Source organism: Tachyglossus aculeatus, chromosome 2 (assembly GCF_015852505.1).
Source record: "Tachyglossus aculeatus isolate mTacAcu1 chromosome 2, mTacAcu1.pri, whole genome shotgun sequence".
In the NCBI taxonomy this organism is placed as follows: domain Eukaryota; kingdom Metazoa; phylum Chordata; class Mammalia; order Monotremata; family Tachyglossidae; genus Tachyglossus; species Tachyglossus aculeatus.
In genome coordinates this window covers 87,446,910-87,470,502 of record NC_052067.1, presented here as the reverse complement: position 1 = coordinate 87,470,502, position 23,593 = coordinate 87,446,910, and the positions used below count along the sequence as shown (strand labels likewise).

General features: G+C 43.1%; 1 protein-coding gene across 3 annotated transcripts in view; it reads left to right on the top strand.

Annotated features, from left to right (window-relative positions):
- Positions 1-205: 205 nt before the first annotated feature.
- Positions 206-23,593, top strand: part of TMEM200A (transmembrane protein 200A) — an 87,294-nt gene continuing 63,906 nt past the window's right edge. Inside the window, exons 1-2 of one of the 3 annotated variants that reach the window (XR_005456503.1) lie at positions 206-322; positions 1,733-1,941. The gene's annotated coding sequence lies outside the window, so the exon portion shown is untranslated. Of the gene's footprint in view, positions 323-1,732; positions 1,942-1,984; positions 2,307-23,593 lie in introns of those variants that run through there. The other 2 variants (XM_038769093.1, XM_038769092.1) reach the window with 2 other exon arrangements.

Genomic DNA, 23,593 nt, shown 5'->3' with positions numbered 1-23,593 from the left:
TTAGACTTGGTGGCAGTAGGAGGAAGGAGTACTCGTTTCTTTGGAAACGTCTCCAAGCGCTTGAGCATCTCTTTCCCTGGACCAGGAGGCTCTCGGCTCCTCCCTTAGCTCCTCCCACGTCCCTCCCTTCTTGTCACTGCCGGGCAAAGCTCAGGGGTCCGGGCACTCGGTGCGGAAGAAAAGGGTGGTGGAGGTGGGCACAAGTAAAGCCAGGAGGGCGCGGGACACCAGCTCTGCCCGGCGAGGAGGTGACTTCTGGTTTTTGCAAACTTATAAGTGTGCCAGGCGCCCCGAGGCCCGAATATCAGGCATCTTGCAGTTGGTAAGAGCGCATGTGGGCAGTCCAGTGGGAGTGTGTCTGTGTGGGACTCGGTGAGCGGGTGTGAGTTGCGTTTGAGGTTGTCTGAGTGTAGGTGGATTTCCATGCCCCGGGGCTGGTGGGTGGGTGAGTGACTTTGTGTACGCGCGTGTCTGGGCGTGGATTATGAGTTTTTGCTCGCGGATGCTTGTGTGTGGCTGGGAGAGTTTGTGTGCCCGAGTGTCTGTGCGTGGATAGTGAGTTTTTGCTCGCGGGTGCTTGTCTGTGGCTGAGCGAGTTTGTGTGTCCGCTTGTCTGTGCGTAGATTGTGAGTTTTTGTCCGCAGATGTCTGTGTGTGGCTGAGCGTGTGTCTGAGGGCGTCTATGTGTTTGTGTTTGCAGTCGTATGGGTGTGTGTGTTTGTGTGTGTGTGTGCGTTTTTGTAAGCGTGTGTCTGCGTGTGCGTGATTTTTGTGTCTGTGTGGGTGAATGAGTTTGTGTTTGCGGGTGTCTGTGCGTGGGTGTGACTTTGCGTGCGAGGATGACTATAGGTGGGTTGTGAGTTTTTGTCCTCGGATGTCTGTGTGTGGCTGAGTGTGTGTCTCAGGGCTTCTCTGTGTGGGGGGGTGTGAGTTTGTGTTTGCAGTTGTATGGGAGGTTGTGTGTTTTTGTAAAAGTATGTCTGTATGTGGGTGATTTTGTCTGTGTGGGTGAGATTGTGTTTGCGGGTGTCCGTGTGTGGGTGTGACTTTGACAGCGTGGATATCTACGGGTGGGTTGTGCGTTTTTTGTCCGCTGAAGTCTGTGCGTGGATTCGAGTTTATATTTGGGGGGGGGGGGGGCGGGGGTCTGTGTGTGGGTTGTGAATTTAGGGCGAGGGTGTTTGAGATGTGGGAGTTTTATGTGAGTGTGCTCCCTGAGAGGGTGGGCATCTTTCTGTGGGCCTGTCAACCTTCCTGTGGGGTCTTTCCGTCTGCCTGTCTCGTGGGCGAGTGGGCGTGGGTCTGTACGGGTCCATGTGGTTGTGGGTCCTTAGTCCTGCCTGAAGCCGGAGATTTTGGATAGCGAGGCATGGTGTGTGTGTGTGTTGGGGGGGGGGGGGGGGGGAGGAAGCAGGAGAGCATTGTTTCTATGGAGACAGATGGGAAGCTCGCGGGGTGGGAGAGAAACTTTGCCGGCAGGACTTGGGGGGCGGGGGAGGGGGTCCCTAAGCTCGCCTCTGCAAGAGGGTCCGTCTGAGCGAGAATAGCCTTGTATAACCTTGCTGCCCCTGGGGTACAATTTTTTGGAAACCCCTCTCTGGGTCCCTGGTCCCTCGCCCGTCCTGGGGTGCATGCATCCGATGCTTTCCTTTCCAGGATTGCATCCCTCTAGAGATGAGCTAAAAACTTTTCCCCTCTCCTTCCCTCCCCGCTTCCCCTTTGTCTTTTCCAGACGGATGTGCCAAGCCGGCGGGGGCTTCCCTAGCAGCTCCTGACCCTGACCCAAAGAGGGGTGTGGGGGGCACGGGGTGAGGGTTCGCACTGAACTGGTCCAGCTCCCATGGTCCCTGCTGGCTTTCCTGGACTCCCAGGGGACCGCGGACTGGAGGATACCCACCTCCTCCTCTTTCTCTCTCTCTTATTCCCCCTCCTCCCCCTTCCTCTCCCCCCTCTTCCCCCCCCCCCCCCCCCCGCTCCTCCTGGGAATAAGTGACCCCCGTCCCCATTCCTCCCTGGCACAGTGCTTGGCACAGAGTAAGCGCGTAACAAATCCCATCATCATTATTATCTGAGTCCTCCGTCCTCCCGGTCTCCATGGAGTCCCCATCCTCGGCCGGAGCCCCCGCCGGGGGGATGAGGGAGGATGGGCATCCCCCCCGCAGCCGGCGGGATCCTCGATGAGCCCCCGCCCTCCGCCTCTTCTCCGGGAGGCTGGGCAGCGCCTGGTCCTGTCCGCTCCCCTCCCCACCCTGCCCCGAAAGCTCCGCGCCCGTCCCGCCTGCCCAGGCCTCGCCCACACCCTGCAGGTAACCGCGGCGGGGACAGGGGGCAAGGGCAGGAGCAATTGGGCAGGGGGAGGTGGGTAAGAGGCAGTGGGGAGGGGGCTGTGACTAAGGGGCAGTGGGGAGGGGGCTTCTAGAGGGGCAGCGGAGAGAAAGCTGTGGGGAGGGACCTGCGAAGAAGGGCAGTGGGGAGGGGGCTGTGGATAAGGGACTGTGGGAGGGGGCAGCGAAGAGGAGGCAGCAGGAAGGGGGTGGGGGTAAGGGGCAGTGGGGAGGGGGATTTTCCGACGGCCGGGAGGGGTGGGTGAGACCATTCCGGGGCACCGGCCGGCAGAGCCCAGACAACGGCCTCCGCCTTTGTCTGCGGCTCCCCAAGCCATTCCCGGCCGGGGCGGGGTCCTCCCAGGAAAAGTGCAAAGCAAACTTTGGGACAATTGTCCAGATAACGGGAGGAGGACCAGGGAGGGCCCGCATCGGGCTGGGATGCAGAGAGAGATTTCCCATCTTGGGTGGCGGGGAGGAGGGAGGAAACAAAACAAAATCATAAAACCGGCCGGTGGCCCTGATGCCCACCTGCTGTGTAGACGCGGCCGTGCGGGCTGATTGTGGTGGTTTTGCTTTGTCCTTCCTGGGTGTCTGGGCGATGTTTGCTCGGGAAACAATGCATCGCAATGGCTGAGGGAACAATGGTCTCCTTCTGAGCATTGGGTCACCTTCCCCGTAGCTAGATAAGAAGCACAATAAACACATAAATGACTGGGATATTGAGGGTGGTGTTTTTCCCATGCAATCCATTTGCGCCCCAAGATACTCCTCATAAAATATAGTGTCAAATGTCCTGTTTGGGAAAAAAATCAGTAATCTTACTTTAAATAGCTGAATAGATTAATTGAGTGCTAAGATGCCTTTCCGCTGAAGAACCCTAGTAACTAGAGGCGTTCCCACCACCCCCAACACCTTCATGCTTCAAGAATAGCTATCCTCCTCTATAATTTACCAAGTCTTCCACTACGTTGAGAACTATTCTCTGGCTCATATTGCTTTCTATTTAATAAATTCTCGAGGACACCTTCCGTAGTGTTTAAACCCAAGCAGAACATTCTCCAGTAAGTGTCAAAGCATTCACCTTTAATTTGGACTCTCCTTAGATCAAAGAAACACCAATTGGTTTTTAATATCCTATCGCTAATATGACAAAATGTTATTATTTCATGAGACAAAAGGCTGGTTTATGACTTTAATCATTTTTTCAGTAATGTATTTTCTCTTATTAGGCTATAAACAAACATCTAGGATAATTTCTGATTTTATGTTTTCTAAATAGCTTAAACTGAGCAGAGAAATTCATGTAAACTGAAAATAATGTCTCCATTAAATTGAAACTGTAGTTAAGTTCTTTCCCAGTATTAGTGCTGTGAGACTTTTAATTTTTATTTGAACATTTTGATGTGTGTACCCATGTTGTTGGCCACAATTACTTCTAACAAAATATTTATTAGAGTGAGGGTCATTATGAGACAATTCGCAGTGATTTGAGATACCCTTAGTTTAGTGCTTTGGCCAAAGGCCGGAGAACATTCATCAAGAGGGGAAGAGATCAGAATTCGGAGGAATATGGTATTTGCATTTCATTGGCATAGAAACCTATCTGACCTGTTGCTCCTTAAAGAGCAAAAACCACTTGAAATGCTTAAGCCCACTAGTGATACCAGAAGGGCCTCTCAGTTCAAGTGGCTTATGTCCAAAAGTTCTTTCTAGTGAAACCAAAAGCCCTCTCCACTCAAGTGGCTTCTATCTGAAAGTTCATTCTAGTGAAGCCAGGACCATCCTAGAAAATTATCTTCAGAATTAAGGCAACACTTTGGTCTCAACCACCTAACTACTTCAGTCCAGAAAAAAACACTTTTCCCTAAAATAGCAGGACTGCTGAGGATAAAGGATATTATTTTTTCTCCTTAGTTAATCAGATAATTTGCAGGTGTACACTTGGCCTGCATTTACCCCTACCACGAGACATGTCTGTCCTTTGGCATTTGGGAGGAAAACCAAAGGAATTCACAAGGCTCAAAGATTTGGGCTGATATGGTGGATCACAGTTTGCTGAACTTCAAAGTGACATTTTGATAAGGGATCATTTGAAGGGCAATAGAGTATACTGAAAGCATAGATGTGGATCAAAACTAATGGGCTAAATGTTTTTGATCTAAACATCTCTCAAGGAATAGGAGGGGCAAGTCCAGTTATTTTAGGAGACAAGAAACAGTTCTCAGAAAATTTGTTATATTTTTCATGCTGGAAAGTTGACATAATAATGATAGTATGGCAATGAACATTATTTATTGAACATTGCATACCAAGCACTGGCCACTAAAAGTGATTTTCATGATGATGTTGGGGTGGGGATTGAGGAAGAAGGTGGGGTGTATGCTAGGCTCCCTGCCCCCAGGGTCAGTGGCACAGAAAGGAACAGAGAGGGAAATCTGGTAGGGAATCCAGAGATATTTGTCCGAGTTTCAAATTGTCTCTTTAAATCAAATTGAAGAACTTATGCCCATCTGCAATGTTACGTGTACATCAGACCAATAGTACATCCCACTTAGAAGCAGCATGGCATAGTGGATAGAGCATGGGTTTGGGAATCAGAAGGTCATGGGTTCTAATCCCTGCACCACCAATTGTCTGCTGTGTGACCTTGGGCAAGTCACTTCACTTCTCTGGGCCTCAATTCCCTCATCTGTAAAAAATGGGGATTAAGGCTGTGAGCCCACTATGGGACAGGGACCGTGTCCAACCTGATTAACTTGTTTCTACCCCAGTACTTAGAACAGTGCTTGACACATAATAAGTGCTTAACAAGTACCATTATTATTATTATGATTATCCTGCCTGGTGTTCTGCCTCCAGCAGGATGCTTGGAGGCAGTGTAACAGTGGATAAAGCCCAGGCCTGGGAGCCAGAGGACCTGGGTTCTAATCCCAGCTCTGCCACTTGCTGGCTGTGTGACCTTAGGCAAGTTACTTCACTTCTCTGTGCCTCAGATTCCTCATCTATGAAATGGGGATTCAATACCTGTTCTCCCTCTTATTTAGACAGTGAGCCCCTTGTGGGACAGGGACTCTGTCCAATGTGACTAACTTGTATTTATCCCAGCACTTAGAACACTACTTGACTATTGTAAGTGCCTAAGGAATAACCATTTAAAAGAAATAAACAACAAAAAATGATCTCTTCAGGCCAACAACCCACAGTGGTTAGAGATCCCATCCATCATCCATAATTTTGCCTCAGACCTGTCTAGAGACCCATGTGCCCACCCAAAATCAATGGCCGTTTCCCACTCTGGCATTCCTGAAGTATAAATTTTATATCTTTTTTTTTTTTAGCATTATGAGCTTAGTAGCATGGCTTGGAAGAAAAAAAAAAACATGGGCCTGAGAGGTAGAGAACCTGGGTTGTAATCCTGGCTCTGCCATTTGCTTGCCTTGAAATTGGGCAAAAGTCATTTAACTTCTCTGTGCCTCAGTTCCCTCAATGGTAAAAATGGGAATTTTGGAGAATGGGGAAGTTCTTTCTACTTAGACTGTGAGACCCATGTGGGATAGGGACTGTGTCCTACCTGATTATCTTGTATCTGCCACAGTGCTTAGAACAGTGTTTCACACATACTAAGCACTTAACAAAAACTATTATTACTATTATTCCACTTATATGTTAAATTTTCAACCCCTGTGGGTTTCACAGTCTAAGTAGGAGGGAGAACAGGAATTGCCTTCCCATATCAGACACAGTCCCTGTCCCAGGTGGGTTTCACAGTCTAAGTAGGAGGGAGAACAGGAATTGCCTCCCCATTTTACAGATGAAACTGAGGCAACGGAAAGCTAAATGACTTACTCAAGGTCACACAATGAGCAAGTGGCAAAGCTGAAATTAGAACCCAAGTCCTTTGACTCCCAGATGCATACTCTTTCCACTAAGTTACACTAAGTTTCTAGACTGTGAGCCCACTGTTGGGTAGAGACCGTCTCTATATGATGCCAACTTGTACTTCCCAAGCGTTTAGTACAGTGCTCTGCACACAGTAAGTGCTCAATAAATACGATTGATTGATTACACTTCTATTTTATGGACTTGTTAATTAGCCCATTAGACTGTAATCTCCTTGAGAACAGGGATCTTTTCTACCAACTTTATTGAACTCTACAAAGAGTTTAGCATAGTACTTTGCACCCAATAATCACTCAACAAATGGTACTGACTTATTGATTGATGTTAATTCCAACGAGCTGGAGCCTCAGAATCCTTATTCATTTTGTTATTAACTTTTTCTCAGTCCTGGCTAAGCTCTAAAGTTGTACTGATGCATGGTCTGATACTTCTTCCGCCTGTGGATTGTATCCGCTTTCCTCAGGAGATTTAACAGTCCGATCAGTCTTTTCTATTTTTCCAAGGAGAACCTGGACACAACCCAGATGGGTAGAAGTCAGCAGATTAAATGCAATAGAAAGAAATGTAGTCAGCAGTCACTCTGCCTAAATTCACCTTTAGGCGGTCACGTAATAATGAAACTGTGAGCAGTTTTTGTGCCACTCTTTCTACCCCTAAGAATGGAGAACATCTTCCTATCATATATGTGGTTCAGTTGTTTTGTAGAGTTGTATTTAAAGAGAGATGAAAGGGTTGTCTATTTTTAGTTTGGAGACCGTCTTTAGGGTGCTCAAAGAACAGACAGAAGTTTAAGGCCAAAAGAAAATATTTTGTTTTCTGTCCACCATCCTGGTTTTATTTGGATGATGAGGGCAATCTTCATATGATTTCTTCAGGCATCTTGCTGCTCCAATTGGAGACAGAATAGTGGGATGTCTGAACGACTGGTCTGACCCAGAAATTACATTGCTGATGGCTTTCTGTTCTTATTTTGGTAAACCATTGATTATAATATTATTGTTACTTGTTATAGATTGACACAAAGCTGCTCACTTATATACAGAAGTGTAATTAGGAGGTTGTAAGTGCACAGGTGTTTACTTGAACTGCAATCTATTGCCAGGTGAGTAGCAGTCAGTTTGTGAACAGACTAGTTTAATCAATCAATCATGCAAGCAATCAATGGCATTTATTGAGCACTCACTGTGTGCAGAGCACTGTACTGTTTTGGAGAATACAACAGAGTTGGTATACACATTACCTGTCCACACTGAGCTACAGTCTAGAGAGGGAGACATCAAAATACATAATTTACGGGTATGTATAAATGCTGTGAGGTTGATGGTAAGGCGAATACCAAATGCCCAAAGGGCACATATTCAAATACCACCCCAGGATGCTCTATTTTGGTCAAATCAATCACATAAGTCAACTGAAATGTGTGGTGAATTGAAAGATTTTGTCTTGTCTTATGCTGTCAAGTTTTCTCTGACCCATAATGACATCAAGGACACATCTCTCCTAGAATGTCCCACCCCCACCTGCAATCATTCTGGTAGTGTATATACATAGAGTTTTCTGGGTAAAAATACAGAAGTGGTTTACCATTGCCTCCTTCTGTGCAGTATACTTAAATCTTCACCCTCCCATTTTCCCATGCTGCTACTGCCCAGCACAGGTGAGTTTTGACTTGTAGCAGATTGCCTTCCACTCAATAGCCACTACCCAAGCTAGGAATGGACAGGCCTCTGCTCGATTCTCTCTTAGTCGAGACTGGTAGAATACTGGAAACTCTCCAGGTGTGACCCTGAGAGGTGGAATTGTAAGGAGGCAACTGCAATTCAAGAAGGTAGTGCAAATATTTTAAAATTACAGTGAAGTAGTCACAGACACTGTAATTCAACATCAGGCTGTTGGGAACCAATAGTAGCTGAAGCAGCCTGACATGGTGGCGGTCAAGAGAGGAGTTATTCTCCTTGAGGAGACATCGGGGGAGGAGCAGAAGACCAATAGGCAGATTTGAAAAATCAGCAATAGGTGCTGCAAGTGACAAATGGATCAGTATGGCAAAGGGGGAATCATTTCATAAACACAGAGTAGAAAGGAATGGCATTAAAGGTGTTTTCAGCCACATCAAACATATGTAGACAAGGTATCACAATCAGGACGTTGTCTTCGTATAACCTATAGAATAGTGTGCTATACCTAGTGCTGGGTGCTAGAGATATGTAGGGGTAACAAAAGAAGCAGCAAGGCAAAATTTGTTTCCTCGAGGGATTTACAGCCTAATGGGAAAGGCAGAAAAAATATAATTCAGAATACGACAACTCACGAGTAAATAGAGCAGGAGAGACAAAGGTATATAATCATAATGAACACATAGGAAACTCATTCACTCATTGTTTGCTGAGCTATACCTGAGTACTAGGGAGAGTTGAAGTGACTGGAATGAGCAATTAAAGCTCCTCATTCATTCATTTTTATTATTGGAGGACTGTAAACTCCCTGTTGTCAGGGAAAAATGTCTTCCAACTCTGTTGTATTGTAATTTTCCAAGTGCTTAGTACAGTGCTCTGCATACGGTAAGCACTCAATAAATGTCATTAATTGATGGATTGGAGGAGTGCAAGCTGCCAGATTTTTGCTACTGATTTGCAAGAGTAAACCTATTATTTACTACATTTGTACAATGTGCAGATCCCTGTGTACAAATTCATATGGAATGAATGATGCCTGCCCTCTCAAGATTGTAAATTCCTTGAGGACAGAGAGATTGTGTCTACCAATTTCACAGAGTGCTCTGAAATGACACAAGTGCTCAATTATTACCATTGATTGATGTGGATTAGTATCCTCTAGATTGTAAGATCCTTGTGAGCAAGTAACATGTCTACCAATTCTATTATATTGTACTCTCCCAAGTGCTTACTACAGTGCTCTGCACACAGTATGTGCTCAATAAATGCAATTGATGGATGGGCTGTAGATGAATAAGGTACCTGTACTTATAAGACTGACATTTTTAGGGTGACTCTCCTTCTGAATTGAGGAAGCACCATGATTTAGTGCAAAGGGCACACACAGGGCTGAGAGTCAGGACACCTGGGTTCTAATCCCAGCTCAGCACCTGCCTGCTGGGTGACCTCGCACAAATTCTCTGTGTCTCATTCCTCATGTGAAACATGGACATAAAATGCCCATTCTTCCTCCCTCTGAGACCAGGAGCAGTGTGGGACCAGAATCTGATTATCCTGTAATTGCCTCAGCTAGGAGTCAGAAAATTATGGGTTCTAATCCCGGCTCCACCACTTGTCTGCTGTGTGGCCTTGGGCAAGTCACTTAACTTCTCTGTGCCTCATTTACCTCATCAGTAAAATGGGGATTGGGGCTGTGAGCCCCTCATGGGAAAGGGACCGTGTCCAACCTGATTTGCTTGTATCCACCCCAGTGCTTAGTACAATGTCTGGCACATCATAAATGCTTAATGATTACCACAAATATTATTATTATCATTACTTCCATACTTACCTATTGTGGGCAGAGCATGGCACTAGATGCTTAGGAAAATTCAGCTGATGGAATTCAGTTCTCTGTCTTGGTGTTCAGCCACAGTTAACTTGGGTAAGTGATCTGCATTAAGATTTGTTGTGGCTACTTCAGGAAGCCCTGATGGCAATGGTCCACAAGGTCTTCTAGACTCTTTGGAATAGCCATCACAGAACCCCTACTCCCCGGTGATTACTGACTGTAGAGACAGCTCCACCTGAATACCTTTGGGTGGGTTTTCCTGGTTCCGGTCAATTCATCAGTCAATGGTGTTTACTGGGGGCTTACTATGTGCAGAGCACTGTACTAAGCACTTGAGAGAATACAACAGAATTAGCAGGCATGTTCCCAACCCATAAAGAGTTTATAGTCTGTAGTCCAGTCATCTTGTGGTTGCATTAGTATTAGTGAAGACAGAAACCACAAGGACACACAAATATTAATATTATTTATTGAGCACCTACTGTAGACAAAGGACTCTAATAATCACTTGTGAGAATAAAAGAGATAGATGATATAATCCATGTCCACAAGGAGCTAATAAGCAAATGAGGAAGACAGAAACAAAATCATTTACAGCTACGAGGAAGAGGGGCCAAAATAACAGAGCATGTAAATCAACATGTACAAAAGTGTGATGGGAGGTTTTGAATGCCTAAATGTTAAGGTGATCACTTCAGACTTACCTTTTTTATGGTATTTGTTAAGCACTTACTATGTGCCAGTCACTGAACTAAGCTCTGGAGTAGATAAAAGCTAATCAGGTTGGACACAGTTCATGTCTCACATGAGGCTCACAGTATTAACTCCCATTTCACAAATGAGGTAGCTGAGGCACAGAGAAGTTAAGTGACTTGCCCAAGGTCACACAGCAGACAAGTGGTGGATCTGGTATTAGAACCCAGCTTCTTCTGATTCCCAGGCCTGTTCTCTACTAGATCATGCAGCTTCTATTCACTTTATTTTTTCTCTCTGTATATTATTTTAGTGACTGTCTTCCCATTTATATTGTAAGCTTCTCAAGGGCAGGGATCATGTCTAGTCCGTCTTTATTGCACTCTTCTAAATGTCCATAATAGGTGCTCAAATACTACTGAGATGATGCAAAGGTGTCAAGATGACAGTTAGGAAGACACGATCTGGTTTTTTTCAAACAGCAACTGGATGGTGGGGGAAAGAAAGGGACAGAAGAGGAATGTCAGTTTCTGTAGAACACCATTAACAAGTTCAGTCAGATAGTATGGTCCTTAAACTGGGTAGCCTCTGTCTGGTGCGCCTGATTAGGGATGTCTTGCTGGTGTCCCTGTTACACTGATTTGAGTCTACACAGGGAACTGGAAGCTGGATGTGATTGCAGGATAACTGTTTTCCTCGAAATGCCAAGTAAAAATGAACCAACTATTAGAAGGCCGGTCTTAGTCTCGTCCTCCCAGCAGTAAATGTAGTAAAAGGACCAAAACCTACCCTTGTTTGAATTTATTTAATTTTCCTAGGGAAAATAGTACCCAGGTATCAGTTGCCGGCTTTGATTCTGCAAGTGGTGAAGATTGAGGTGGTTGCTCTGAAAACTTGTGGTTTAAATAGATTGTTCAAAATCACAGTAGAGCTATTACTCCTCCTAAAACAATCAGGATGGAATTCATTGTGACTTTCTTGTTTAATAGATGAATACCCTAGGACATTCATTTTAGTTCATTTTAAATAAGCGAAATTGAAGTAGAAATGGGGATATATAATTCTAATACAAGTCCTTCAGGCCATAAAATGACCACAGTCATACTAAAGTCTCTCTTTCTAAAATAAACCTACTGGGATTAATCCCCAACCCTCTGAGTCATATCAACCCAACAGCCACCTCTAGTACTTACATATTCATTTATACCCATCTTCAGCACTTATATGTATGTGTATAGTCAAATGCACATTCAATCATTTATTCTTATTCTACTATCTGTAAATACTTTTATGTCTGTCTCCCCATTGGAGAGTAAACATTGTGGACAGTGAATATGTTTTTGCTTCTGTTATATTTTCCCAAGTGCTTAGTACAATGTAGTGCACATGGTGGGCATTCAATAAGTAACAGTATTACTATTAAGCGCTTAGTACACTGCTCTACGAACAGTAAGCGCTCAATAAATATGATTGAATGAATGAATACTATTACAATGACATTGCACTTCAGATCTCCTACTCATTTTTAAAATACACGTTTCTAAGGATTTAGAAAAATATAAGGTAAAAAAATCAGTTTTGGATGATATTACTTATATTTACCCAAATTTGGAAATGCCTTCTTGCTTATTCACCCATCAATTCATCCTGAAATTATAAAACTGAAAGTTCTTTGGTGAATTAATCTTTTTTAGGACCGTTAAAGTCATTTGGCTTGTCTGGAAAAAAAAATTAACGCAAACACTCTTGGTACACACCGCCTCCTCAGATAAACACCAAGTTAAATAGTGTGAAAAAAGTTATGTAGATAATCTAAATCTTTACATTCTGAAATTAGATGCTTCAACAGGATTACAGACTCCCCAGATTGGAAAAAACCTCAAACGTGTACCTAGCGAAGCCTCCTGCCTTTAGGCAGAGCTGGGCCTAAATGTAGGTAGGTGTTGTAAAAGATCTCCAGGGAAATGGTTTCCACAAAACTCCTTTGAGGTATATTCTCATTTAAATCACTCTCATGTCAGTAAGTGGATTTTATTTTTTTCTGGTTGAATTTAAATCTCTCTTTCTGCAACTTAATCCAGTTTCCTGCTCTCTGTGTTGGTAGAGGGAAGGAGCATGGCCTAGTGGAAAGTGCGTGGGCCAGCGAGGCCAAGGAGCTGGGTTTTAATTCTGACTCCATCATTTGTCTGCTGTGTGACTTTGGACAAGTCACTTAGCTTCCCTATGCCTCAGTTCCCTCATCTGAAAAATGGGGATTCAATTTACTTATTCTCCCTCCAACATAGACTGTGAGCCCCACATGGGATCTGATTATCTTGTATCTACCCCAGTAAGTACTTAGTCAATTGTATTTACTGAGTGCTTACTGTGGCAGAGCATTGTACCAAGCACTAGGGAGAGTATGATAGCCCACAATGAGCTTCCAGTGCTTGGCACATAGTGATTATCCAATACTATATTATTATCATTTATTACTACTATTATTATTAGGAAAACAGCTGACTAGCATCATCCTTGAGGACTGTCTTTGTGATCATGTCTCCGAGCTTTTCTTTACAAGATTTGTTGTTGGATTCAGAGGCAGCAGCAAAGTGGGTTGTGGAGTGAATTAAAAGAAAAAAAAAGAGAATTATCAAAGGAGGAAAATGGGAACATTATGAATATGGAAACTATTTTCTTGACTTTAAGTTCCATACTAGATTATTTTAGACTTTTCTGTTTCTTCTCTGTCACTCACCCTTTGCCCACGACTTCACGAGGATGGACTGACTCTGCAGGCTGTTACTGATGACGAGAGTGTGGCACAAAAACAAACAGACGTGACACTTGGGACTTCACAATCCATGTTTCAGAAGCTTTTCCCAGATTTGAATTGCATTTGTTCCCCTAAGGTAAATCCCCCACTTCTCTGATCTGAAACCTGGTCTCTAGCAGCCCTGGCCAAAACTCAGAAAATCTGTTTCAGAAATATCATACAGTAGCAGTGGCACAGATCCACTTAACTGCCCCTGAATTCTAAAGACCTTGCTAATATTTCCCTGGTAAAATAATCAAGATTGACTGCAGGACACAAAAGAATGCATTTAAAGGTCAATCCCATTAGAGGGCAGATGGCACTGTATAACAGGATGTGTATCAACACTGCAATGCATATTTCTAAAGCCATGTAAAGAGGTTTAAACTATCCAAAGTATACCTTTGCCAGGAAAGATATGAAGTAAAAATGTACCTTAAAGTAATGGAAACAAGATAGGAAGCAAAAAAAATCTTTGAACCAATTAATTCTTCTTATCCTCTGGTCATAGCCACCTAATACCACCTCATCACTCCTATGTCAATTATGCACTTATGCACCCATACCATACATCTCTAGCTAGCAACTTACATTCATAATTATTTAAGCAATTTTTCATCTATATATCAATTATTTACTTACTCCTCTAGGTGTAATTTATTTTATAGCTATCTCTTCTGATGGACCGTAAGCTCCTTGAAGTCACGGGTTATAATAATAATAATAATAATAATGGTATTTATTAAGTGCTTACTATGTGCAAAGCACTATTTTAATCACTGGGGAGGTTACAAGGTGATCAGGTTGTCCCACGGGGGGCTCACAGTCTTAATCCCCATTTTACAGATGAGGTAACTGAAGTACAGAGAAGTTAAGTGACTTGCCCAAAGTCACACAGCTGACAATTGGCAGAGCTGGGATTTGTGCCCATGACCTCTGACTCCAAAGCCTGTGCTCTTTCCATTGAGCCATGCTGCTTCTGACTCTATTGTACTCTCCCAAGAGTTTAGTACAGTGATCTATGCACTGTAGACAAGCAGTACTATGATAAAGAAAATTAACATTTCTGCTATGGGTGTCTGAGTTAACTTCTGTTTTTTGCATCTTATTCTGTTTCCTGCCATATGGGGATCTCAAGAGAAGTTTGTGGATTCAAGAAAGGAGATCCTTGCTTTGTCATACAACTGGGCCCGCAGGAATAAATACTCTCACAGGACAGACAAAGTGAAAATAAGAAAGAACTCTTGCTCACAGCTTTGATTGAGCACTTGTGGTGTTCATAGCATGGAAATGCACTTGGGGAGAACATATCAATCAAACAGTGGCATTTATTCAATCAATCCTATTTATTGAGTGTTTACTGTGTGCAGAGCACTGTACTAGGCACTTGGGAGAGTACAATATAACAAGATAAGTTAGTTGGTAAACACATTCCCATTGAGTGTTTATCGGGTGCAAAGCACTGTACTAAGTGACTGAGCAAGCACAATACAATAGAGGCATGTTCCCTGCTGTCAAGGAGCTTTCAGACTAGAGAAGACATACTTTAAAATAAATAATTTATAGATATGTACATAAATGAAGTGGGGATGAGGTTGACTAGGATGAGGGGATGAGTAGGGACCATTTTTATATGTTGCCAACCTGTACTTCCCAAGCGCTTAGTACAGTGTTCTGCGCACAGTAAGCACTCAATAAATACGGTTGAATGAATGAGGCTGGGGTGAATACCAAATGCCCAAAGAGTACAGATCTAACCATATTACAGAAAGTAAGAGAACAGTTGCTGTTCTCAAAGAAATTACAACTCAATGACATAAACATGCCAGTTCACCAGAAAGTCCATAGATAACCAGAAAGATCCCCATCATTGCCACTATCCAAAATGTGATTGAACATTGACTAGATTCCTTAATACTGTTTAAAGATGTGTGAAAATCGCAGATTGGACCTGCACTAAGTCTCCCAAACTCTGGGTTCAGGTCTTTCAACTTCTTTATTGCAGTCCACTCATTTACTCAGACATCTTAGTGTCCTTTCTTGCTTTCTTCTTCCTATAGATTCATAAGAATACTGAATTGAACTTCTAGGCCTATTTTTCTCTCTGTGTGTGTGTACACATACATATGGGGAGAGAGAGAGAAAGAGAGAGAGAGAGAGAGAGAGAGAGAGAGAGAGAGAGAGAGAGAGAGTTAGAAAGACAGAGAGCTGATTTTAGTTGGGTGTGTGTGTGTGGCTGAAGTTTGATGTCTGACAGACAATTCCTTTCACATACCATACATAAACAGCATGGAAGCAACACAGCCTAGTGGAAAGAGCACGAGCCTGGGTGTCAGAGGAACTGGGTTCTAATCCTAGCTCTGCCATTTTTTTGCTGTGTGACCTTGGACAAGTCATTTAATTTCTCTGGCCCTGTTTCCCCCATCTATAGAGTGGGGATTAAATCCTACACTCTCCTACTTGAGACTGTGAGCCCCATGTGGGACAGGGACAGTGCCCAATCTGACTGTCTTGTTTCTACATCAGTGCTTAGCACAGAGCAAACACTTGACCATTATTATTACTGTATGAAGATTGTCTCTTTCTGCACCACTGCATTTGCTAGCCACAGTGCCTGGTCCTGTTTCATTTTTTCCTTCTCTACATCCAGAATCTGTGCTCTAAGAGAATTGCCTCATCTTTCATAGCTGATCTGCTGTTTGCCTCTCTTCCGATGAGCAATATCTGCTGGCCTGTGAGTCACAGGTCAGTGACAAACAGAATGATACAGATTTTCCTTTTACTTTGCGCAGTCTAGTAATGTTCCTCTAGACTTGGGAACTATAATGAAAACCCAACACATCATCATCATCATCATCAATGGTATTACTGAGCACGAATCCTATGCAGGAGCACTATAGTAAGCACTTGAGAGAACACTACAACAGAGTTGACAGAGAAGCAGCATGGCTCAGTGGAAAGAGCACAGGCTTGGGAGTCAGAGGTCACGGGTTCAAATCCTGGCTCCACCACTTGTCAGCTGTGTGACTTTAGGCAAGTCACTTCACTTCTCTGGGCCTCAGTTACCTCATCTGTAAAATGGGGATTAAGACTATGAGCCAGCCCCACATGGGACAACCTGATCACCTTGTATTATCCCCAGCACTCAGAACAGTGCTTTGCACATAGTAAGTGCTTAAATGCCATTATTATTATTATTATTATTTTTTTTATTATAGACACGTTCCCGACCCACAAGGAGGACAAACACAGAAATATTCCCAAGCAGTAGAATCAGAAAAAAATAAAATACTAGGTTCTATGTAATTTACAGAAGGAAAAGACAAGAGCTCTCCCTTAAGAAATAACAGAGAAATTTAAGAATCTCAGGAAACGGTAATTATATTTTAGAACAGTTTTTCATATACGGACATTTTTAAGTAGATTGATAACATTGTTCTTGTGTGCTGTAGAAAGTAAGCCCTAAAATTGTTTTTGAAAGTCACAATACATTCCAAAACTTTAGATTTTTGAAATGGATTTTGAGTTTCCCAGTGTGAAGATTTGACAACAACAGCATGTTTAAAATGGAGCAGGAGTTCTTAACTTTTTTCAACTACAGTAATGAAATGTGTTTTAAGAAGTCAATGCGAAGTCAAGTATGGACATTACTCATTGGACTTCCAAATTAACTCTATCAGAGCCACATCATACAATGTAAAATATCCTATTGGGAAGCTAAATAAACACTATATAATCTGATGATGATGCTAATGAAAAAAGAAAGCTGTGCATATTTATTGCCTCAGAACACATTTCTCAATTACCTTTGAACATTAGAGGAATATTTGTCAGAGTTCCAAATAGATATCTGGGGAATCAAGTATTATAGAGATATCATATAATTTTTTTTCCTGCAGGTAATCCCTATTCTTTACTCTCAACTTTTAATGAATTAAAAAAGCACACCTTTTCTTGTGACACCTGGAAATTTCATTTGTTATCTCTGTGTTGGAGTGGAAACTCATTATGTATCCCTTGTTTACCTTTAGGGCATTTAGGTATCTCCTATCAAATTAAATGTTTGGAAAGATATTAAATTACACTGAAGATACCTTGAAAATAGGCAAAATCCTGTCAATTTTTTCTCTAGTGCATACTCAAGTGTTTTGAACTTGCAAGTAGGAGTATCATCCTTCTGTTCAAATTATTTTATCATTTGAGAAAACACAATAGACTTTTCATCAGCATATATATTTATTTTCCCTTTTCAGAGAAGCTCATTATATCATCCAATCCTCATTAAATTGTGCTCTGGATGAGAAAAATGACTTTTTATCAAACAAGACTGTTGCAGGCTTTGTCCTTAATCTGTTAATCAATGGTACTTATTGAGTCCTTACTACATGCATAGCACTGTTCTAAGCATTTGGAAGAGTCAGTACAACAGAATTAGAAGAAGCATTCTCTGCCCATAATTTATTTTTCTATGAAATATGTCTATTTGGATTTGTCTAGAGGGAGGTCAACATAAAAAGAGAGATGCTTGCAAACAGGAAGCAGGGGGTATACTTTGGTTGAGCTTTCTGTATAGATATTTTTAGGGCTATTATCAATCACAGAAATAATAATATTTAAAAATCTTGATTTCTCAGGAGTTACAATACATTACAGGTGATTGATAATGACAAGAGGCCTTCCCTGGGACTGAGATATCACTCTGTTTGGGTGATGATGTTTTATTTAATTCTTTTTTTAGTACATTTACTATTTTAGAGCTGTCTCTGAGTATGCTTTAATTCTGAATGAAATTTATTATGGTGAATTGTCAGGCTCTTGTTTATTATCATTATTAAATGAAACAAATGTTCTTTTTTTTAGCAAAAAACTTGCCCTAATCCTTTCAAGACTAGCTAAAGGTAATCAGCATCTTACCACATGGATCATCTTCATCATTCTCAACCTCACTATTAATCTCCTAATCATCATTCATTCATTCGTATTTATTGAGCGCTTACTGTGTGCAGAGCACTGTACTAAGTGCTTAGGAAGTACAGGTTGGCAACTTAGAGACGGTCCCTACCCAACAATGGGCTCACAGTCTAGAAGGAGGAGACAGACAACAAAACAAAACATGTGGACAGGTGTCAAGTCGTCAGAACAAATAGAATTAAAGCTAAATGCACATCATTAACAAAATAAATAGACCCCATCCCAGTGCTTAATACAGTGCCTGGAACATACGATTTGTTTGTGCCTGCCTCTCACTTTAAATTGTTACTTCTCGATGACAGCGACTGGATCATACTTTTTTTACTTTTATTCTGAATGCTTAGAACAATGCTCTGCATAAAGTAGGTGCTCAGTAAATACTAATGAATGAAAGATTATTGCCATGTGTGTGAAGGTTAACACTTACTGTTCTGAAATTCCCATTATCACCACCTCCACCATCATCAAATGAGATGAATGCAGGTTATTAGTATGTTTATAGATTGAAAATAAGGCAATTAGAAATAGCTAAAGTTTGTGGCCAGTTACGCATACATAATAACTGTGGTATTTGTTAAGTGCTTACTATGTGTTAAGCACTGTTACATGCACTGGGGAAGATACAAAGAAGTTAATCAGATCAGATACAGTCCCTGTCCCACACAGGGCACATGGTCTAAATATCCACATTTCCGTATGGGTGAGGATGGTGGTTCTGGATTTTCTTCTTCCTCTACGGGTCTATCCATTTCCCTTGAAAACTATGGGATTCATAAAAATCTGGATTTCCTGTGGTACCCGCCTCCTGCAATCAATTATTCATATTTATTGGCCTCAATGTGTGCAGAGCACTGTACTAAGAGCTTGGGAGAATACACTATAACAATAAAATAGACTCATTCCCTGCCCACAGTCCCACACATATCTGTAGTCTAGGGACTCCCAAGATGCATCTGTGTTCATCTTGAAGACGTCTTGAAAACTATCTGCTCTCTCAGGCAGCAATCTTGACTAGTTTTGGGAACTTGGAGTAGGGCATTCTTATTATCCCGACAAGAATTTATTTCAAAGAAATTGATGTTTAACCATCATGGCTGCGGGAGAGTAAATCTCAATTTCAAGCCAATGCTCACCTTAGTATCTGTTCTCCCATTTCGCAGGCAAATCAGATATTTTTTCAAGATCTTCTGATGTCTCTTTCTGAGTGTTGCCTTCATTTCAGAATAAACAGCTGTATTTTAAAACATGTATTTGTTTTCACATCTAATGAATGACAGAGAGTAGGGAGAGTGGGAATCCTCTCTTGACCCCACCTCCCCTTCTAGTTATCTCCCTATCCCCCTCCTACCATTCCTTTCCAAACTCCTTGAACGAGTCATTTACACCCGCTGCCTCAAAATTTCTCAAGCCAACTCTCTCCTTGACCCCCTCCAATCTGGCTTCCATCCGCTACACTCCACCGAAACTGCCCTTTTGAAGGTCACCAATGACCTCCTTCTTGCCAAATACAACGGCTCCTACTCTATCCTAATCCTCCTCGACCTCTCAGCTGCCTTCGATACTGTGGACCATACCCTTCTCCTCAACACGCTATCCAACCTTGGCTTCACAGATTCTGTCCTCTCCTGGCTTTCCTCATCTCTCTGGCCATTCATTCTCAGTTTCCTTTGCGGGCTCTTCCTCCCCCTCCCATCCCCTTACTGTAGCGGTTCCTCAAGGGTCAGTTCTTGGTCCCCTTCTGTTCTCTATCTACATTCACTTCCTTGGTGAACTCAATCGCTCCCACGGCTTCAACTATCATCTCTACGCTGATGACACCCAAATCTACATCTCTGCCCCTGCTCTCTCTCCCTCCCTTCAGGCTTGGGTCTCCTCCTGCCTTCAGGACATCTACATCTGGATGTCTCCCCACCATCTGAAACTCAATATGTCCAAGACTGAACTCCTTATCTTCCCTCCCAAACCCTGCCCTCTCCCTGACTTTCCCGTCACTGTAGACGGCACTACCATCCTTCCGGTCTCACAAGCCTGCAACCATGGGGTCATCCTTTACTCTGCTCTCTTGTTTACCCCTCGCATCCAATCCATCACCAAAATCAAAAATCTCCAGTGGCTGCCTGTCAACCTATGCATCAAGCAAAAACTCCTCACTCTTGGCTTCAAAGCTCTCCATTCACTCATTCATTCAAGCGCATTCAAGCTCTCATCCTAACCCGTCTGGACTACTGCATCAACCTTCTCTCTGATCTCCCATCCTGGTGTCTCTCTCCACTTCAATCCATACTTCATGCTGCTGCCCAGATTATCTTTGTCCAGGAACGCTCTGGGCATATTACTCCCCTCCTCAAAAATCTCCAGTGGCTACCAATCAATCTGCGCATGAGGCAGAAACTCCTCACCCTGGGCTTCAAAGCTCTCCATCACCTCGCACCCTCCTACCTCACCTCCCTTCTTTCCTTCTCCAGCCCAGCCTGTACCCTCCGCTCCTCCACCGCTAATCTCCTCACCGTACCTCACCCTCGCCTGTCCCGCCATCGACCCCCGGCCCACATCATCCCCCGGGCCTGGAATGCCCTCCCTCTGCCCATCCGCCAAGCTAGCTCTCTTCCTCCCTTCAAGGCCCTGCTGAGAGCTCACCTCCTCCAGGAGGCCTCCCCAGACTGAGCCCCTTCCTTCCTCTCCCCCTCGTCCCCCTCTCCATCCCCCCATCTTACCTCCTTCCCTTCCCCACAGCACCTGTATATATGTATATATGTTTGTACATATTTATTACTCTATTTATTTATTTTATTTGTACATATCTATTCTATTTATTTTATTTTGTTAGTATGTTTGGTTTTGTTCTCTGTCTCCCCATTTTAGACTGTGAGCCCACTGTTGGGTAGGGACTGTCTCTATATGTTGCCAATTTGTACTTCCCAAGCGCTTAGTACAGTGCTCTGCACATAGTAAGTGCTCAATAAATACGATTGATGATGATGATGATTCAATCATATTTATTGAGCGCTTACTGTATGCAGAGCACTGTACTAAGTGCTTAGGAAGTACAAGTTGACAACATATACAGACAGTCCCTACTCAACATCGGGCTTACAGTCTAGAAGCAGGAGACAGACAACAAAACAAAACATGTGGTCAGGTGTCAAGTCATCAGAATAAATAGAAGTAAAGCTAGATGCACATCACTGACAAAATAAATAGAATAGTAAATATGTACAAGTAGAACAGGGTAATAAATCTGTACAAACATATATACAGGTGCTGTGGGGAGGGGAAGGAGGTAGGGTGGGGGGGATGGGGAGGGGAGAGGAAAAAGGGGGCTCAGTCTGGGAAGGCCTCCTGGAGGAGGTGAGCTCCCAGTAGGGCTTTGAAGGGAGGAAGAGAGCTAGCTTGGTGGATGTGCGGAGGGAGGGCATTCCAGGCCAGGGGGAGGATGTGGGCTGGAGGTCGACGGCGGGGCAGGCGAGAATGAGGTAGAGTGAGGAGGTTAGCGGCAGAGGAGTGGAGGGTGAGGGCTGGGCTATAGAAGGAGAGAAGGGAGGTGAGGTAGGAGGGGGCAAGGTGATTGAGAGCCTTGAAGCCGAGAGTGAGGAGTTTTTGCCTGATGCGTAAGTTGACTGATAGCCACTGGAGATTTTTGAGGGGAATAACATGCCCAGAGCATTTCTGCACAAAAATGATCCAGGCAGCAGCATGAAGTATCCATCACCTCAACCCCTTCTACCTCACCTCTCTTCTCTCCTTCTACAGCCCAACTTGCACCCTCCTTCTCTCTGCTGCTAACCACCTCACTGTACCTCGTTCTTGCCTGTCCCGCTGTCGACCCCTGGCCTGGAATGCCCTCCCTTCGCACATCTGCCAAGCTAGCTCTCTTTCTCCCTTCAAAGCCCTACTGAGAGCTCATCTCCTCCAGGAGGCCTTCCTGGACTGAGCCCCCTTTTTCCTCTCCTCCTCCCCATCCCCCCTGCTCTACCTCTTTCCCTTCCCCCCTGCCCTACCTCCTCCCCTCCCCACAGCACTTGTATATACATTTGCACAGATTTACTACTCTATTTTACTCGTACGTATTTACTATTCTATTGATTTTCTTAATGATTTGCATCTAGGTTTATTTTTATTTATTCTGGTGACTTGACACCTGTCCACATGTTTTGTTTTGTTGTCTGTCTCCTCCTTCTAGACTGTGAGCCCATTGTTGGGTAGGGGCCGTCTCTATATGGTGCCAATTTGTACTTCCCAAGCACTTAGTACAGTGCTCTGCACACAATAAGTGATCAATACGATTGAATGAAAGAATGAGTGAATAGGGCCCTAAAATTAGATTGTAAGCTTCTTGAGGGCAAGGACAGTTAACTGGATTTGACCTGATCATCTTGTATCTATCCTAGTGCTGAAGTCAGGTGCATAATAAGAGCTTAACAAATATTATTCATTCAACCATATTTATTGAGCGTTTATTGTGTGCAGAGCACTGTACTAAGTGCTTGGGAAGTACAAGTTGGCAACATATTGAGACAGTCCCTACCCAACAACGGGCTCACAGTCTAGAAATATTACTATTATTATTATTAGTCCCAAGCACCTAGTACTGTGCTCTACACACTGAAATAACTCAAAAATGTCATTTATGATTATGTCCTTTAGTGTATTTATAGACCTATTTTAAAATATTGGATGTTTAAACAAATTAACGGTACTGTTCATAGATTGACTCTCTCAATTATCACTCTTGAATCATTTGTATAAAAATGTGGGCCCCACTAGTCCTTATAGAATTAAAAAAAAAAATGAATGGAGCTGTAACTTTCCCTGAATGATTACTTTTTAAAATTAGATATGTTTTCAAAATGTGTTCCAGTCCACCCCCTGCCTTCATTTTTGCCAATTTTCAATACCCCTCCAAGAATTTGACTGCCTAATTCTTTAAAAATTTTCAGAGGAGACTAATCATAATCTGAGCCTGCTGGGTGACCTTGGATAAGTTGTTTAAGGTCTCTTAGCCTTGATTTCCTTAGCAGTAAATTGGAAATGAGAAATTTGCTCTCCCTACTTCATAGACTATGAGTCCCATGTGGGACAGGGATTGTACTAGATCTGATTATCTCATGTTTCCCCCAGTCTTTAGCACAAAGTGCTTACATTTTTTTAAAAAAAATCACATCTTCTAATAAGGGATTTTCTTCCAAGTTTTTATGGTTGAAAGGAAGCTCCAAATTATCCAATTTTGTTTTCCCTGGAGGGTTTCTTTGTAATTGCCTTTCACCACCCGAGTCAGTGTAAGTCCTCTTGGAATTATCACTTATTAAAAAGCACATTCTTCCTGTTCCCTCAGGGAGATTTAAGAAGGGTTGAGGCTGGAGTGAATATATTCCTCACACTTGATTGTTTTTATGTTGGGAAG